At 40.9% G+C, this 19970-nt stretch overlaps 1 long non-coding RNA gene across 1 annotated transcript in view; it reads right to left on the bottom strand.

The window, feature by feature from the left end:
- The window catches only part of LOC307226008, a 113307-nt gene that overhangs the window by 34122 nt on the left and 59215 nt on the right, over positions 1–19970 (bottom strand). Inside the window, exon 4 of the long non-coding RNA XR_013843242.1 lies at positions 183–310. This is a non-coding gene — a long non-coding RNA (uncharacterized lncRNA). The remainder of the gene's footprint in view (positions 1–182; positions 311–19970) is intronic.

Below are 19970 nucleotides of genomic sequence, written 5' to 3'. Positions count from 1 at the left end.
GGGAAGGCATTTTAAATGGCTTATTCCCACTGATACCAAAGAGATGAAATCTGTTTTACATGCAAGTGCTCTAATCTAAGAACTTTGCTTTAGATCTGAAGACAAGTGAATGGCTCTCAGTTTCAGAGAGAAGAGGACAGATTGGGAATATAGGAGGCAAATCACATTGGTTTGGGTCTTACCTTAAATGAGCAGATGGAAGTTCAAGGGTGGAAAGTTTCCCATCCCTTTCTCATCTCTGCCGCTGCCTGAACCAAAAAAAACATCTCTGGAGATAGCCCCTTGTGAACAATGTTCATGGCAGGTATCCCTGGGGAGATGAAGATAATTCAGAATCAGAGGGAGCCACCTGATTTTGTACAAAGAAAGTTCCCAATGTAACTGATGTTTAAGGGGGGGAGGGACAAGAAAGAAAGAAACCCCCCAATGTAATATAATTCAGAGCAGCCGTATTTGCAGGAATGGAAGTATAAAGATTCTTTTCAAACAACTGAATGCTGTAATTGTTGACTATCTTTAATTAATATGGAGAAAGACAATATAGCGCCAGGGCCCTGGGAAGCTGTTCTGCAATTGTCACAATTGATCTTTACTTAATGGTTCCACCTGAGGATTATTTATCTTTCTCCCCCTCCTGATAGTTTCCTCCCAGCTTATAAATCTCATCCAGTTATCAGTAACAGCCCCTAATTTCCTTTATAGAGGGTTTCAGTTATTCATCTGGCTCTGTTTTTCTTTTCAGTCAAATGTATTCCATTTTGGATTGAATTGCTTTTAAAATCCCTTTTGTAAGTAATAAAATGATTAAACTGTAAAACTATACCACATCTAGTTTCAAGAATTATTATTATTTTAAATGATAAAAAATGAATTAAAGTAGCAGTTGAATTTTGCCCGAGGCACTGGACTGAGTATTCAGTGAATTAACAACACAATTCTACACACTGTGTAACCCCATTAACTTCAATGGAGTGCACTGTCTGCAAAGCAGGGTGAGGAACCCGAGGTTTTGCAGATGTTGGACCCAAATTCTCATCAGTCAATGGCCAGGGGTTATGGCAGAACCACTGAAATCCATGTAGTGGAGAACCACTGTAAACTGCATTTTTTTGCATCATAAATCATACTGTGTGAGTGAAAGCCATGTTCAGATAAATAACTATGATACAATATGTGGAAATATTATCAAGGCCATTAAAAAAAAAAAAACTTTACTCCAGAGAACTCAAGAAACCAGGAAATTTCTTTTAATGCAGTATTTTAAAGGTTCAAATATCAGATACCTCATTTATATCAAGAATCACTGGGAGTAAGCCATCCTTTATTGACTTCCTGGCAGGATGTAGACTACCATTTGCTAAGTCGTAATTTAAATTTACCATATGTGAGGACAACTCCTTGGTAAGCCAATTGTATAAGCCAATAAACAGCCAACTATCTCAGGGTGCTGTCTTTCATCCTAGTGGTCAAGAGAATATTGCCCCGTGTTGTGTGCAGGTAAGATGATAGTCTATTTCCATCTTCTGACCTTCTATGGCAATTGTTCAAGAGACCCCGTATAAAATCTACACAGGAATGTGACATTCAGCAGTGCAGAAAATGTGCCTTTTCATACTGCATGCTTTATTTCACTCTTAGCACTTTTTATTTTTTTTAAGACTTTATACTTCGGAAAGCATAACAATTTGGAATTGTTTCAAAGCTCCTCTGATGTCCATGAGATTGTTCCAGCACTTCTCCAGAATCAATGGTTTGGGCATGGTGACCTCAGAGATGCAAGTGTACCTGCCAAGTGGTGGCGAGATATAAAGCCCTCAGCCAAGTCCCCATCTGGTACAGAGCCTACACATTGCCACAGCTGCACCCCAGACTCCAGTTCATGTGGCAATGATTCCAGGTATGTCAGAAGGAGATTTACAAGTCTGTCTCAGCTGGAAGCCAATATGTGCAGAATTTCACATTGCTATTTGTTGCTCTCTATTCCACCACCTCCTCCTGCTTTGTCTTGTCTTTTCTAGTTTAAATATTGTATTGCAGGAGAAGCACCGAGTGAGGCAGCCCAGTTCATACACCAATTTGCTAAACAAACAAACAAACAATAAATGAATAAATAAAAATACTTTTTTTTTACAAATCTTGGCTTTTCATGGTCCAGCAACACCAGGGGTTCTACTGGCAATGATTAAGAATAATCCTGCTCACTCTTAAATCTTCAATTTGCAATTCACATAGCTCTGTTCCCCAATTTTGCATTTATTACATTTCTACATAACAACAACAACAACAACAATAAACAAATAAAGGTAGCTCACATCATTTTTTGGCATGCCATAGGCAGAGTCTGGTTAAGGTAAAGGAATGAATGGAAGTGTGGTGCGAAAAATAGTTATATAACCAAATGCCTGCATAGGTAGTCCTTGTTTTTGTGATTTTTATTTACTATTGAAAATCATATAGGCACCACATAGTCTCCAGACACACACACACAGAGAGAAAGTTAGTTATATTTATTGATTTGGGGTTTTCTTTTCCCCCTAGGCTTCCCTATATGCAATACATAAATTCAAAATGTTCTAAGCTTAAAATACTGCAGTTTTGTGTGGTTCCTTGACCAGGATAGTGATGTAGAATAGAATGTCCTTATTTTCATCTGAGGAATGTTGGAGGGTATGCAATACAGTGTTTTCTATTTGGAATACTTATACTGTACTAAGTCAGACCACTGGTCAAGCCAGCTAGTTTTGTCTACACTGGTCGACAGCAGGTATCTGGGGTTTTGCACAGGAGGCATTCCCAGCCCTATCTGAGGAGATGGTCTTTTGCATGCAATGCCCTATCTACCACTGAGCTATTCTGCCAGCTACTGAGGAGTATCCATAGGCAGAGTCTGGTTAAGGTAAAGGTAAAGGTAAAGGGACCCCTGACCATTAGGTCCAGTCATGGCTGACTCTGGGGTTGCGGTGCTCATCTCGCTTTATTGGCCGAGGGAGCTGGTGTCATGTGGCCAGCATGACTGAGCCGCTTCTGGCGAACCAGAGCAGTGCAGTGCACGGAAACGCCGTTTACCTTCCCGCCGGAGCGGTACCTATTTATCTACATGCACTTTGATGTGCTTTTGAACTGCTAGGTGGGCAGGAGCAGGGGCCAAGCAACAGGAGCTCACCTTCTGATCGGCAAGCCCTAGGCTCTGTGGTTTAGACCACAGCGCCACCCGAGTCCCAGAGTCTGGTTAGTCTGGTTAGTCAGCTTTATATATTTATTCCGAGTCCAAATTTATAGTTTGTGCTTCCTTGTGAAGGTCTTGCAGCTGTAGACTAGGCTTGACCATTAATCCTATATCATCTGCATGGCTTAAATTACAAACCACTGACTTCTATTAACTTCAGCATTCATTGACTCTAATGCCTTTGTCATTACTGCTTCTAAGGAGAGATGGGTCAGGTGCCAAATTACATCCATTTCTCACTCTCACTGTGGTTTTAAGCAAAGGTGTCAGTTTCCCATTCACTGCTAATTGATTTACTGTAAACATCCTCTGTTAGTTAATAAATTACATTGGTGTGCTATACATTACTAAGTCTTCCCACAGCACATTTCTTCTTGAAAGCCTCCTTAAGGGAATTACAACAAGAGTACCAGAGATCTATTTTTTTTCCACTGGGACTTTCCAGTTCAGCCATTGCATTTCCACATCCTATTAACTAGATCCTATCTTAAATATATACTGCTGATATTTTCCACCCTCCATATTCCGTTGTTGTTGTTGTTGACCCCATGGACTAGAGTGCACCAGGCACTCCTGACTTCCACTGCAGTTTGGTCGAACTCATGTTAGTCACTTCGAGAACACCGTCCAGCCATCTCGTCCTCTGTCGTCCCCTTCTCCTTGTGCCCTCCATCTTTCCCAACATCAGGGTCTTTTCCAGGGAGTCTTCTCTTCTCATGAGGTGGCCAAAGTATTGGAGCCTCAGCTTCAGGATCTGTCCTTCCAGTGAGCACTCAGGGCTGATTTCCTTAAGAATGGATAGGTTTGATCTTCTTGCAGTCCATGGGACTCTCAAGAGTCTCCTCCGGCACTATAATTCAAAAGCATCAATTCTTCAGCAATCAGCCTTCTTTATGGTCCTGCTCTCACTTCCATACATCACTACTGGGAAAGCCATGGCTTTAACTATACAGACCTTTGTCGGCAAGATGATGTCTCTGCTTTTTAAGGTGCTATTTACGTTTGTCATCACTTTTCTCCCAAGAAGCAGGTGTCTTTTAATTTTGTGACTGCATATTCCCTACAGTCCAACAACTCCACTGATTCCCTTTCTTTCATGTCTGTTACATTTTAGGATACCTGAAGATACTTTTTGTTGTGTCTGTTTGTGCATCTTCTTAGCCCATCAAATTTCCTAGTCTAGCTCTACTTCATTGGTTTTAGGGCTGGAGAAGTAGAAAAACTCAGAGGCCAGTTATGGCACTCTGTGCTTTGTTTTACTAGGCAGCTGCTTTGAGCATCAACCAAGGTTTTAGGCTGGCACGCTGCAATTCTCTGCCAGGAGCATCAATGGAGGCCTGATCTATCTGGACTCATTGGAAGAATGTGCCCCTATGATGAAGGATGCAAATAATCTCTTTGTCAGGATGTGTTTTATTGTAAATATTAATGTGGAGTTAGGAAAGTTTCTATGCTTCTACTTCTCAAGCATTTACTGTACTTGGTAAATGGATGGGTGTTATAATTGCATATGAAGGGAGAGGAAGAGTATATTATTAGAAAGGTAGCCCTTTTCGTCATTGTTTGGTAATCGGAAGAGCTCAGATGGTTGTAGTGGTTTATTGTTTGTAACATACATATATGGTTCATGATAAATGTAACCCTCCATGTTATTTCAGAGCTAACTAAATTATACTTGTCCTGTGCTTGCTACAAACCCAAATGTGTCTTATTAAATGTGCTTAATAAAATATTGCCTATTGTTTATCTCAATATATTTTAATAAGTCCTTGGATTTTGGAAATTTGTAATTATTGGTGCCTTAGTCATTGCACTTCAAGCTGATTTCTGACTTCATTATGCATGCTTTCCTTTGGTGTCATATTCTTTGATTCTAAGTTACATTTGTTGGGCTCTTTTATTGCAGTTGCATGGTGCTAATGTACTCGTATAAGAGCATAGGTGGGAGTGTTTCGCTTTGATCACACATTCCTGTTATCCTTCTTGATTATCTCCATTTACATATTGTTTGATTCACTGGGATTGCGATCTGTCATTTGGTTTGGTTGCCTTCTTGCCATCCTACCTGGGTTCCAGCTTTCCTCCCCCCCACCCCACTTTGTTCTGAAGAGTCTTGGATGCTTAGCAAGTGGTTCATTAAAAACTCAAATATGTGTGTTTTCTCCCATCATGGTAGTTTTTAATTATCATTTGATATTCTGAGCTTGTTGTTTTTTCCTTGCTCATTGTTGATGGATATTATGTTTTTAACTTTTTTACCCTGAAGGTAAGTTGCCTAGAAGCTATCAGGTGACTGACAAACAAACAAACAAACAAACAGGGTTTCTCCTTAATATTGGCAGTGTAGAATTTTTGACAGACAAACACCACAAGCAGAATTAGTATGCTTTGTTTTTTTTTAACATGCTTAATTTATCTGAGCTATGTTTATTTGGGTTCTGTGTTCCTCTAGGAAATGCCAAAATGGCCACACCCTTGACTGCTCTAATTTTCATTTTTACAACCTAGCTGAACATTTTAGAAATGCCACATGTTCAATAATCTGAAAAGGGGTCCCATCAAAATCTGTTCAGAAATAGCCCATGTCATGTCACGCAGGCTGGCATCCTGTTATGCAGAAACATAACAATGTCCTTTCTCTTGAAACTGATGTAGCAATGATAGCACTGCCTGCTCTATCAGGAGCCAAAAACACGCTACCCCAGCTTGTGGCATCATCACAGCATCTTCATCCCTGTTTGGAAAAAAATGCCTTCCAGGTATTAGGCCCTAAGGGATCAGCTCCTGGGACATTCCCCTTTTTCAAGTTAAAATGAACTTGTTAGCAGAGTCATTTGAATAATGCAGATGGAGGCCAGAGAGATAGGAAACCGATAATACTTTATTGGGCGAAACTGATCAGGAACATAATATGAGGGGGGAATGAACATAGATGTTTTGCATCCCTGCTATTATGTTTCCAACACTTGTCCCATCCTTTGCTGACAAGAGAAAACTTTGGCACCTCTGACAGACATTTCTGATTTGGACTGTGCTACTCCAGAAAAGTATGACCTTTGTTTTGGCTTTATAAAATGCTCTAAACAAGCCATTGATACATTTGAAAAGTAGATAAATACTTCCAGCGGGAAGGTAAACGGCGTTTCCGTGCGCTGCTCTGGTTCGCCAAAAGCGGCTTAGTCATGCTGGCCACATGACCCGGAAGCTGTACGCCGGCTCCCTCGGCCAGTAAAGCCAGATGAGCGCCACAACCCCAGAGCTGTCCGCGACTGGATCTAACGGTCAGGGGTCCCTTTACCTTTACTGACTTTGAGTCAAGCCTTGAAAAGTCTATATGCACTTCAGACTTGAAGCCTTGAAAAGTCTATATGCACTTCAGACATAAAACATGAAAACATTCAGATGTGACTAAGCAAGACGATGTATACCTACTCTTTTGGACATGTGTTGAATCACTGACTAGAACAAACCCAGTTGGTGTCTGGCTTCAGCAAATCACAATGTACTCAGCAAGGCTTCTAAAACACCTTGCCAAATCCCTAATCCTGTTGTGGCAGCCATTTTATCCACTGCAATTGTATAAATTGTTGACCACTTTTCTATATTAGCCAAGATCATGGATACCCAGTGTGATGCTACTGAACTCCCATAAATCCTGACCACTGACCATGCTGCTTGTGGCTGATATTGGCTAAGAATGTCTGGCAATTAAAACAGGCAAACATGTTAATACAGATCCACATGTGGAAATTAAAAACTGCATAAAACCAACTCTCTTGGAATTTAAAAGCCAGTAAATAAATATGATAAATGATCTTCACAGGACAGGACAGTAATAGAAAAGCTACCAAAAGGATAGTAATATGTAGTAGTGAATTGAAGAAGCACAGAATGGGATATGTGCATACTCTGAAGAAATGTCAAAATGGAAGAGATACAATTTTGAGGAGCAAGTGAGATTAGCAAGAAATCAATGACATCTTATTCATCCAGCCATCACATCATAACTGGACGGGGCAGATAAAGAAATACAAATGGGGATTTATGATGATAGTCATCTCCATATAAAATCAGACATCTAGAAAATCATATCTGACCCCCCTCAACACTGCCTTTACAGATATCACAAAAGAATTAGCTGGGACTAGCATTTTGCCACTGACTGCATATATTTTTAAATGTACTTGAGATACCAGCCTACACCGTAAGGTTTACAGTGCAATGTATTTTGTGTAAGGCAGTCCTTTGATCCATTTTTGTCCATAGACTTGTGAAATCAGAAAGAAAGAAACTTTCTCCTTTTTTAGAATGCACATAGAAGCTTTCAGCTTCTCTCACATTAGCATATTTCTCCTTGCTAGGTGAGTTCACTGTACTTGGACAGGTTCAAGTTATACTGAAGTTCCCATATGCATTTACTGTTATTAATATTGTACCATGCATGGAAACTGACTCCTTTTGGAACTGAAGAATTGTCCAGACCCATAAAAATATTATTCAAACTTTTACTGGCTAAACTAACTTTCTCACAGAATTAAAACAGCTAACGTGCATCAAAAATATCCATACTATGTCTTGTGCTGTCCAGCACAGGCTCAGCATCTTAGAAAATATGAAATAATCCAGACAGACCTATAAGCAAAGCTCTCTCTCTCCACAGCCTGCATTCCAGCCTTCATTGCCTTACTCTCCCTTCAGGAGAGCTTCATTTACATCTTCAATCCATGAAGTTTGGAAGACAAAGACTCAAAGGAAACTCCCTTCAAAATGGATACTTGCAACCCAATACCTTCATCATCTAAGGTTACAACACTCACATGTTAGCTACCAGAGAACAACAATCAGTAAATTAATCATTATCTCAGCAAGAGCTCTCCTTTGCTTTAATATAGCCCCATGGAAAAGCTCCATGTTAAACCTTTTCACCAATACATATTTAGGCATTCATATTTTAAACCTTCATTAATACACATACATGTTCATTTCTGTGTGAATTAAATGAATTATGCTTCACATTTACCTCAGTACATTCTCTGCTCTGCCTTTGTGTCATCTTAGCTTTAAGTTTCTTACTCTCTAGTTTGTATTTCAACTCAGCTGAAGCCAAGCAGGTGACGCAAATATCCTGTGATTGTGGTCACAGGTTGAGAAAGGAAGAAAGGCCTGAAACTGACAGTGAAGATAAGTATTATGTGAAGGAGGTCTAGAATGTGAAAAAGCATACTCTAAAGAGAGGGGTGGGACTAAGATAAGGAAGCCATACTTTTTACTTTTCTTTGTTGAATGAGACAAAGGATGAGGCAGCATTCTACTGTATATATAAGTTATGTCCCTGGTATCTGTATAGACACCTGAAATATTGACACCCTAGTTATCTGTATGGATGAAGTGTATAGACTGACTGTTGCATATTTTAATTTTAAAAAGTCATTAAGGGCCATTTTTTGTAGTAGCTAATGGGCAGATCTACAGTCATGGTTTTTAACATTAAGGAAAGGTTTTGAGAATGTAGATGGACACGTGGCATCCTACTTTTTACATTCGTAATGATTTATTACCTTGTCTTCTTTATTGCTTAATTTTTAATTGTTTTATGCTGCTGTATCAGTGAAACACTGATCCCATGTCCCCATGTAGCATTTTACTTTTTTTTTACTGCATCCAAACTCCGGGATAATATAAAAATGGTAATGGTAATGATAATGATAATGATAATGATTATTATTATTATTATTATTATTATTATTATTATTTATACCCTGCCCATCTGGCTAGATTTCCCCAGCCACTCTGGGCAGCTCCCAACAGAATTAAAAGCACAATAAAACATCAAACATTAAAAACTAAACAGGACTGCCTTCAGATGCCTTCTAAAAGTCAGATAGTTGTTTATTTTCTTGACATTTGATGGCTGGGTGCCACTACCAAAAGGCCCTCTGCCTGGCTCAGAGAGGAAGGAAGAATTAAAATTTGACCCCAGAGGGTGGAGCAGAGCAACCAGCGGCCAGCAGCAGTGAAAGAAACAGCATTTTGGTAAATGGTGTGCTGGGTATTACTTGCATTTAACAAAAACAAAAAAGGGTAAAAAAATAGTTTTAATTAACAAGTATGCCCTGTGACGTTTTAGAACAACATACCTAATATTGTTCCAGTGGGGGAAATAACATCAAACAGGTCAGTGCAGATCCAGCCAACGTGTCAGACTAGGACTTGGGAGACCTGGGTTCAGAATCCAACTCAGTTGTGAGCTCACTAGCGACAGGGACTCTATCTCAGCCTGACCCAGTTTACAATATTATCAAGAGAACAGGATAATGGGAAGAGAGAAGAATCATCTAGGGCTCCCTGAGCTCCTTGTAAAAAGGACGGGATAAAGGTGTTGGCTCATGTGTCAATTGAATGGTATAGGCTCTTTTAATTTAGGGCCGAGGTTAGGATGTAAGGAGGCACTTATTTTTGTTCAAACCCTTATTTGTCACATGCCTTTCTGTTTCTGTTCTGTTTCTGTTCTGCTGCAATTTGGCTTCCAAAAAAACCATAATGCATCCTGCTGTCTGCTGTGGCAAAATTTTACCTACATAATTATACAACTGCTGGATTATTTCACACCATTCTTTTCAGTGCAAAGGCCGTTAATGAAAAAGAAATGCAATACAAATAGTCTGGGGTGCTTGCTGCAATACAAATAGTCTGGGGTGCTTGCTGCAATACAAATAGTCTGGGGTGCTTGCTGTTTAAACGGCAGTGTAGCTGGGGGGCGACCAGTGTGGTGTAGTGGTTAAGAGCGGTGAATTCATAATCTGGTGAACCGGGTTCGATTCCCTGCTCCTCCACATGCAGCTGCTGGGTGACCTTGGGCTAGTCACACTTCTCTGAAGTCTCTCAGCCCCACTCACCTCACAGAGTGTTTGTTGTGGGGGAGGAAGGGAAAGGAGATTGTTAGCCGCTTTGAGACTCCTTCGGGTAGCAATAAAGTGGGATATCAAATCCAAACTCCTCTTCTTCTTCTTCTTCTTCTTCTTCTTCTTCTTCTTCTTCTTCTTCTTCTTCTTCTTTCGCCTCCTCGCTGGATCTTCCAGCCTACACACCCTCTTTTTATGCCTTGCTTAACAACGGCCTTGCTATGGACTAATGTCAGCCACCATTTTGTTGGGGCCAGGTAGGAATTTTTCCACTTGGAAAGTTGGCACCAGCTATTTGGTTTTCGCCTACCTTGTAGCAATCGTCACAACTTTGTAAGGTTAGGCACTGGGTAAGCCTTGTTTATGGGAGGGGAGGTTGTAGCCTCTGCTTGCCCCTCCTCGTTAAGGGTATCTCGTTAAAGGGATCCAGGGGTGTGGATTCTGCCCGAAGCCTGGGCATGGACTAGTACCATGCCACGACCCCATCGGTGACCCTGGGGGTGCCCCAATTTGATGTATATCATAGGGCTCCCCCTACTGGTGGTTTACCCTTATGAGACTCCCTGCAGACGGGCAGGAGTCAGGATTTAGTCCAGTTTCACCCAATGCCTAAGCCAAACTGCTCACATCTATAACCAATAAAGTTATAGCCTATTTTATCCCATGAACCTAAACATTAGTGTCCGTGTGTTTATTATGTAAGGGAACCACGGGGCCCGGGGCCTCACCACGCAAGTGGCTTACAGGCACAGGAAAACAAATTAAGTAATCCCTGCCTCCTCTTTGGTGTGTAAATGGGACTTGAACACAGCAGGGGGAAATGACCTTGCTCTGTTTTAAGCCACTAATGTGAACATAGCCCAAGTGAGCTTCATGGGTTTCAAATCATTTTTGCTCATAAATGAAAAGGGAGGGAAATGCAGGTATTATGAAGTATTAATAAATAATCTGCAACAAATCAATACGGCGCTTGCTTTTAAAATCCAGAATTTATCCAAGCACAATCATCTGAAAAGAATTGCGGTAATTCTTAAATCACTTTTGATCTCCTCTGCCTGAAATATCATCATCTGGCCCTATACTGAAGGTAGCATTGCCAGCCTACGATCAGCAGAGTTAAGACCTATCGTAATTAACACCTCGGAAACCTGAGTTCTTTCTATGCTTCAGGGCTCGCATTTGGAGGAGTATGATGGTGTTTGCATCTTCTTTTTAGAAGGAGGGCCGCAGCTCAGTAATAGAGTACACACTTTGTACAATTCCAGGCATTTCACATTAAAAGTAGCAGGGCTGGGAAAGACTGGCACCTGAGACCCAGGAGAGCAGCTGTCAATCAGCGTAGACAGTACTGAACTAGATGAATTCCTGATCTGGCTCAGTATAATGTAGCTAGCTGCCTATTACAAAGCTAAACTAATGCTTAGCCTCAAGAACTGTATTATGAGCATTCATTCTCAGGTCTCTCCTCTGGCCTCATGAACTATGATGCTGCTCCATTACATATGCGAACTTAGGGCAAACGTCTATTGGCAGTATTTACAACCGTGCCAGCTGTAATCACGCAGCATCCTTTACTGACATGCAAACAGCTCTGCCTTTCAGTTGCTCTTGATAAAGCATTGTCACCACGGCATGACAGCCGTAGCAGCTTTTTAGCTTTCTGTGTTTAAAACAATGAAATAGTGAAGGAGAAACGCCGTTCCTTTCACACATTCAGAGAAAATAGCTGGATATTTGTGGGTGTTGTAGCCCTGAGAGAGAGAAAGCATGTGTCTGTGTCCCCCATTTGTGGAAAATATCACAATATTCATATTTATATACTTGCATACAAAGGAGATGGCTTGCTTGTTTATAATTTTTGGTGCATATTTTAAATTTTAGCCTCAACAAGAGTTTATGAGATTTACATCCATCTGTTCATCTTGGAACTTTAGAGGATGGAGATGTCACACAAACTGTCTGAGGCAGCAACAGGACAGCTACATGGGAGCTCGGTTTCTGGCATGGAGGTATACATGAAGGCTCCAGCTAGGTCCCTAATGGAGCTCATAGTTTCAGCTATCTTTTTGTTCGATCCAGCTAATGTTTTTGAAGTACTAAACTTGGCATATAAAATTAACCAGCTATGGCATGTGGCACAGTAAAAACAGATGGGGTTGCTTTACCCTGGAAGTGAGAGTTCTGATGATTTTCAGGGGCAGATTATCTACAACCCCCTCTGTCTGTCTGTCTGTCTGTCTACCTATCATCTATCTATCTATCTATCTATCTATCTATCTATCTATCATCTATCTATCTATCTATCATCTATCTATCATCTAAATGAGATGCCAAAGCCATCTTTGAATAATATTGTACAGCAGTTCCTATAGCTATAGAGACGTTGCTGAGATATCAAGTTAAAGCACTGAATACATATATGAACTTTGCTCATTTATACCCCTCTTGTCCCCCTGATAAACTCAGCAAAAGAAAAGGCAAAAAACCCCACTGTAAATACAGGCCAAGGAAAATACAGGTGTTTGGAATATCTGTACATATTTGCCAATAAGACCTACCATTTTAGTTTGTTGTGCTTTGACACACTTTCTAGTTAAAGTGTTATTAAATGTTTATGATTGGCACTCTGAACTTTAAAAACTCAGTATATAAAGCCTAGTAACAGATAGGAATGTGTGCTGTTAGGACTGAACAGAAAAGGGAACGATCTCCTTTTTTTGTCAAATGTTGTGAAAGAGGGTATTTGATAAAAAGAGGTGCAAGTGTTATGTGAGAGAACTTGCATGTGAATGATTTTTCTGATTAGTAAGTGTATTTATGTGTGTGAATAAGGGAAATGAGAGACAGTGTGAAGTGTAAATGGACACAGGGACAGCATTTCAAGCAAATACACCAGCAAATTATAAATGTCTCGATTTTTAATGCATTGTTTTGGGAACATCTGAAACAAAAATCAGAGATCTCTAAAAATTACCAACCAGCTGGGCTTCCATCTTGTGTGATGCTGAGTGTTTCGTACAGGTAATAAACACGTTTTATTGTTCCTTATTCTTGGGCAGCAGTTTGCAGCCGTCATCTCCATACAGAATTGGGGCCTAAAGGTATGGCAACCTTATGCTTTATCATTTCATAATTTACATCTTTAGCTCCATTTGCTGAATAAGCAAACATTTTTCATAAGCCAGGTTAAAAAAATGCATTAATTTGACTGTACTTAACAAATATTCAGTGCTGATATGAAACAGCAGGGGAGGTGCAGAAGGAATGATAATTCCATCAAATGAAAAGGCTAGATTGGAGGGAGAAAAATTCTCCCAGGAAGAGGGAATATGCATAAAAATGATAAGAATAAGTTGAAGAAGTCTAATATTGATAGGAAGATTAAAAACACTTTGTTATTCCTATGGAAATTACTCTTGGGATATTCTGCATTGATGGCAGTTTTACTCAAAATCTATGGTTATTTCCCCCCACCAACCCCCTGGATTCGAAATTGACAAGACAGAATTTTCTAATAATGCAGCAAGAGGTGACATTGAAAGGATTAACTTGTATCAAAGTTAATAATTTATCATTGGAATAGGTAGTTCTAAGCTACATATGAGAAACATGACACCGTAGCAAACTAGAAGCATTAATAGATGGGACAGGGTGGCGGGTGGAGAGAGAGAGATACTGGGTGGAATATACGGAACATACAAGTACCAAGTCATTTTTAATGTTGTTATTCTTATGTTATCATTTCAGATGCTGGTGGTTGTCATCTTGCCAAAAACATATCATTTGTTATTATCCTTCCCTTGAGAAAAAACCTTTCTGTGCCTATAAACACCAACACTTGATTGCTTTGTTGTTCAACTACATTCATGGACTTTTTCAAACATGCAGTGCAGCAACTGAAATTGTCTCAAATAAATAAAAAAAGAGGATCTACAGACTGCACTTCATTCTCATGTGAATATCAACAGTAGATAGTGTGAATATCATGTGAATATCAACAGTAGATAGAATATCAACACCAGATAGAATCTGTAGCTTTTCTGCCTCAAGTCTAGTCACACTGTTTCCTTTCCAATACTCCTTCCTTCTACTTGCTCTGTTATTTCATTGTTATGCTCTCACACTGTTGGGGATGGGAGAATCTGTCAATCTGAGTTTCTCAATTTTTCACTCTTTTCACTTCACCCCAGTTCTACATGAGTTTGCAATTTTTAATTTTTATATTTTTTTAAATATTCTCTGGAAAAGTCATCGGCATTTTTCTACAAACTTATCCTAATATACACTGTAAGCAATTTTGGCTCATATACCCATTTTTTAAAAGCAAATTTACTTAATACGATGCATTTTTGCATGATATTTTCATGTGAATATATGCATTTTTATGAACCTTCCTTCGTAGATTTTTGTACACATTATTTGGTTAGAGAACTGCAATGAAACATTGGGGGAAATGCAAATTCGAAAGGATGGTTGTGTCTAGGATAACAATCCTTTCGAGAAACATTCTACCTCATTCCTTGCTCTTCCAATACATCTTAACTGTGGTTGTGGGCTAGAGCAATAGCCATATGTTTTTAAATGTCTGAAAATGACCACTGCATTTTAAGATGGAGGTTTGTAGCAATACAGAAGAACATTTTCTCTCTGCATGTCTACATGGAAGCTGAGCAAGAAGTGTTTCCAGTGCTTCCATGCACCAGCAGAGATGTCTGGGCTGGTGCTCATTTCATGCTGATTCTACATCTTTGACATGGACCGCAGACACGATATTCGTTCTTACACTATGCTGAAAGGGGGACGCGGGTGGCGCTGTGGGTAAAACCTCAGCGCCTAGGGCTTGCCGATCGCATGGTCGGCGGTTCGAATCCCCACGGTGGGGTGAGCTCCTGTCTTTCGGTCCCAGCTCCTGCCCACCTAGCAGTTCGAAAGCACCCCTAAGTGCAAGTAGATAAATAGGTACCGCTTTATAGCGGGAAGGTAAATGGCGTTTCCGTGTGCTGCACTGGTGCCGGCTCGCCAGAGCAGCTTCGTCACGCTGGGCACGTGACCCGGAAGTGTCTCCGGACAGCGCTGGCCCCCGGCCTCTTAAGTGAGATGGGCGCACAACCCTAGAGTCGGACACGACTGGCCCGTACGGGCAGGGGTACCTTTACCTTTTATTGCCAGCTTCAGGAATAATAAAGGGCACATAGGATACAGTTTAAGTTACCCCTTTCAGGGAACTACTTGCTCATTCGTGTTAGTATCTCATGATCCATTGCAGGAATTTACAAGAATTCATTTTTTTCATATAAAGCTTCTGATTTCTCCTGTTGAAGAATGTATTTCAAACTCAAAATGCATGCAGGGGACATGCCTTGTAGCATTCTGAGTGGCTCAACAGAGAGGCCCCTGTTGTTCTCACCCAAGCGTCAACTCTAAAAGCTGCTAATGATAATTTACATGTATCATTAACTGCAGCAACTCATCATGCTTATCCAGTGGAGATCAGACTTGGAATGAAGCCCATAAGAAGAATTAGGAAATGCCCATAGGACAGTCATGTCTACAGGGAACAGAAAGAGAAAATAAAGGCAAGGAAATGGAAGAGAGAGTAGGAAACAAAGGGCAGATGTATTGGTCATTTCAATAAGTGGTGGAAGCCACATTCAAGCCACACATTTAAAACATTATGATACCACTTTGAGCCGTCACAGCTATTCCCAAATAATTCTGGGAGCTGTAGTTTGTTAAGGGTGCTGAGAGTTGTTAGAAGATCCTTATTACTCTTCCCAGGGCTCCAATTTTCCAACTGATCCCAATTCACAGGGATTGACTCTATGTTGATCCTAGTGAACATACCAAACCTGGACTTTGGTCACTCACTTTGCTACTGACAGTCATCCAGACCCAAGGTAGTGGTGAAACTGGAACTAACCACAGGATAGAAGAGAAGAAGAAGAGTTTGGATTTGATATCCCGCTTTATCACTACCTGAAGGAGTCGCAAAGTGGTTAACATTCTCCTTTCCCTTCCTCCCCCACAACAAACACTCTGTGAGGTGAGTGGGGCTGAGAGACTTCAGAGAAGTGTGACTAGCCCAAGGTCACCCAGCAGCTGCATGTGGAGGAACAGGGAATCGAACCCGGTTCACCAGATTACGAGTCTACGGCTCTTAACCACTACATCACACTGGCTCTGTATCATATCATACAAACATTAACTAAATAATGTACTCGTTAAGCCCTTTATAGCTGTAAGTATTGTGGCATTTTTGGAGCTTGAGTAAATATGGAAAGCCCTTAACACAGTATGATAAACTCAAAGGGTGGTGGTTGTTGTTGTTAATTGAATAGCATTTTTACTTAGGTGCTAAACTGGAAGCACTGAGTTCTCTTATAACGAAACATACATGAGTAAATGATATCTTACTCGGAACAGAAAGAACATGCATGGTTGCTTGCATACATCCTATGATATGTTAAATCATGAAACATATTGTTATGAAAGGGAGGCTAAACGCAAGAAATTAATGAATGTCAGAATCTAGTTAATATTTGGAGTATTGATGGGAAGATTCCTGGGCAGTGGAAAATTACAGGCTAAGGTTACTTCCCAAGACAGGGCCTCACCTGGGAAAGAGGTGTTAACATGACAAAAGGTGTTGATTGCCCATCTAAGAGGAATCCTTGGGCCTGGGCAGACAGAAGTTTGCCAAGTTGTGTGTGTGTGTGTGTGTGTGTAAGAGAGAGAGAGCGAGATGACAGGAAGAGAGTTCCTTTAACAAGGTGTGCTGGGAAGAAGAAGGTAGATCAAAGACAGAGATCCATCTAGGAGAGCCAGTGTGGTGTAGTGGTTAAGAGCGGTAGACTCGTAATCTGGTGAACCGGGTTCGATTCCCTGCTCCTCCACATGCAGCTGCTGGGTGACCTTGGGCTAGTCACACTTCTCTGAAGTCTCTCAGCCCCACTCACCTCACAGAGTGTTTGTTGTGGGGGAGGAAGGGAAAAGGAGATTGTTAGCCGCTTTGAGACTCCTTCGGGTAGTGATAAAGCAGGATATCAAATCCAAACTCTTCTTCTTCTTCCATCTTGGGTAGACTGGCTGAAGGCAGGCTGGGAAAGATGACTTGGACTCCAGGGCTGCACTGCTGTGGGAAACAAGCCCCTCTTGAGATGACCACGCCGTAAGATCTGGACTCCTTTCACCCAAAGTCAGGTGTAAATATGTGAATTGATCACATTTCGTAAAGCTATAACAGCCTCCACCATACCTTGATTCTCAAAGGAACACAGACCTTGGGTGAATGCCTGGAACCCCCCTGGAATCTTGCCTTAGCTCGGCAGTGTTTGGGGGCGGTGGCCAATTTTTGTAACAATATCTATTTTGATGCTAAGATGCTCTGTAAATGTGTGACCAGTTGGCATTTCCTAAAAGTGTTTCCTAATATGTTTGCTTTGATAGGACTAACTTCCATGTGAAGAGGCTTAGAATCAGCGACTTGCTATTACAGTTGATCTGTGTTTTCGCCAGTGGTTTCTCAGCTCTCATGTTTTTGCATCCTGTAACCTAAATAGATTCTCCAGAACAGTTGAGATAATGCACTAAAGAACTCACGGCCTCCTTTCCTGCTCAGAAAATAACCTGCCTCCTGCTGCTTCCAGCAAATGGCTTGTTAAACGGAGTGACTTTCGGTTCAGAACCCTGCCAGGCTCTTTATATGTTGATACCTGAAGCTGCCAAGGCCGATCCTTTTGGATGATGTACAACTAGCTGCCCATTCTGTCTTGAAATGGGCAGGAGTTACAGCAGACTGGCAGGGGGCCTCTCCATAGACTGTGCTTGCCAGCTGTCCAAAAATGGTTCCAGACGGAGCACTTTTGCTAACTTACGGCACTGAGAAAAGGAATGCAAATTGATGAGTGTGACCCATAGCAAGGGCAATTTTACCCTTTCATTCAGGGACACGGGAGACGAAACGCAGCACACAGTGTGATGCCTATTTACACCCCTAGAATATATAATTTGTCAAAATCATGTTCTTCTTAATACCTTATTAGATTACTGTGCCAGCCTTAGGCATCAGTAGTTCTTATGGTAATTGAGGCCTCCCAGTGTCAGAGTTCCAACATTACGGTTCCTCATTTTCAACTACAGACAGCGGGGGTGGGGGGGGACACACACAACCCACATAAAACACCCAGATTTCCTGACAATTGTTCTTTATTTTCTCACTCCCTTTTGGAAACTATGCTAAAATACTGCCTGGCATCATCTTTTGACAGATCATAATTGCCTAGAGCAACCCCCTCTACCTGTGCATATTAATCATTTCTAATAACTCAAACAGTGAGTTATGGAAATAATAAAGAAGATAGGGAGATTTGCATGAGGGAAGGGGAAAATGCAAAGCCCAAGCTGGATAAATCGATTGAAAAGCAAGGACAAGCCTGCCTGCTGTTTTTCCTCCCAGGTCATATTGCATCAAGGTATTCAGAGAACAGGTCACTGGCAGATTATTTTACTAACCTGGGCGCACCGTTGCAGGGAAAGGAAAGTATGCACTGCTTGGGCACTCTCTGAATGTAGAGCAGACCCTCCAAATGTCTCTACCTGTATTTTCCAGGGACATTTCTGAATTTACAGAAGTCATCCCTGTTTCAGTTTTGATCCTGAATGTCCTTCTTTTCCTTAGGACGTCTCTTTTTTCAACGGAAAAGTATTGGAGGGTATAGAGTTATGCAACGCTGCCGAGCCAAGGATATAAGTAACTACACAACCTTTAGAAGACATCTGAAGGCAGCCCTGTACAGTATAGGGAAGTTTTAAAATGTTTAATGTTTTATTATGCTTTTATATATGTTGGAATAGGGTGTCCCTATTTTCACTGGAGAAATGTTGGAGGCTATGGAGGCTTATATGATATATAAGCTATGGCTTATAAACATTGCAATTAACTAAAGAAAGAAAAAGAAAATTGCCTTACCAGGAACAGACATTTCATTTTTATTTTGTTAGATGTAAATCCCACCTTCCCTCCCAGCCCATTTGAATCCTGACAACAACCCTGTGAGGTAGGTGAAGCTGAGAGGAAGTGATTATCCTAGGATTTGCCCAATGAACTTCATGGCTGTGTTGGAGGGCGTTTGAATTTGGGTGCCCCCGGTTTAACAACCTAACTACTTCCTGCTACTGTCTCTCCTGTCATGTGAAATGAATTTATGAAGAGTTGGCTTTCATCAGCTTATCCCTCTTGTCTTGATTCTGCTTAAAATATGCGAGCTTCCATCATGCAAATATACAACATTCTGCCTGGATCTGTGCTTGGGAAGCAAGGCATTTCTTCCATGACAGAACACAATTCTTTTCAATATAAGGAAAAGAAGAAGAATGCTTGATATTTACCATTCCAGCTGCAGCCTATGGGAGCTTGCCCCTTTGTTCATGGGCATCTTGTGCTTTTTAGATGTTCATTTTCCTCCATGCTTATATTAAAATTCACATCACATCACATGAAAAATATGATCACCTCAGTCTGATGTGTTTATTCTGCACAGTTTTGGTAGCACTTATCTCCCCGCCATCAATACTGCTACAATCTCACACCAAGTCATCATACTGTTCTGTTTTTGTGAGATTCCTTCCATCAGCGAAGCTAATTTAATAATGTTTTCACTGACGGGCAAAAAGCCTGCTAAGCTAAGCCTCTATTACCTTTTCTATTTTTCTTCATGCTCTTTTGGCTGCTTATCCCTTTTCTATTATGAGTGAAAACAGGTAGTTTACTTCTTTTTGGTGGACACCACAGTCCTTCGTTGCTATTTGCCTCCTGTACTTTCCAGGATTTCTGCCCCCTCCCT

Source organism: Podarcis cretensis, assembly GCF_951804945.1.
Source record: "Podarcis cretensis genome assembly, chromosome: 10".
Classification (NCBI taxonomy): Eukaryota; Metazoa; Chordata; class Lepidosauria; order Squamata; family Lacertidae; genus Podarcis; species Podarcis cretensis.
Note: the sequence above shows the minus strand (reverse complement) of the source record. Positions and strands in the feature narration are given on the sequence as shown.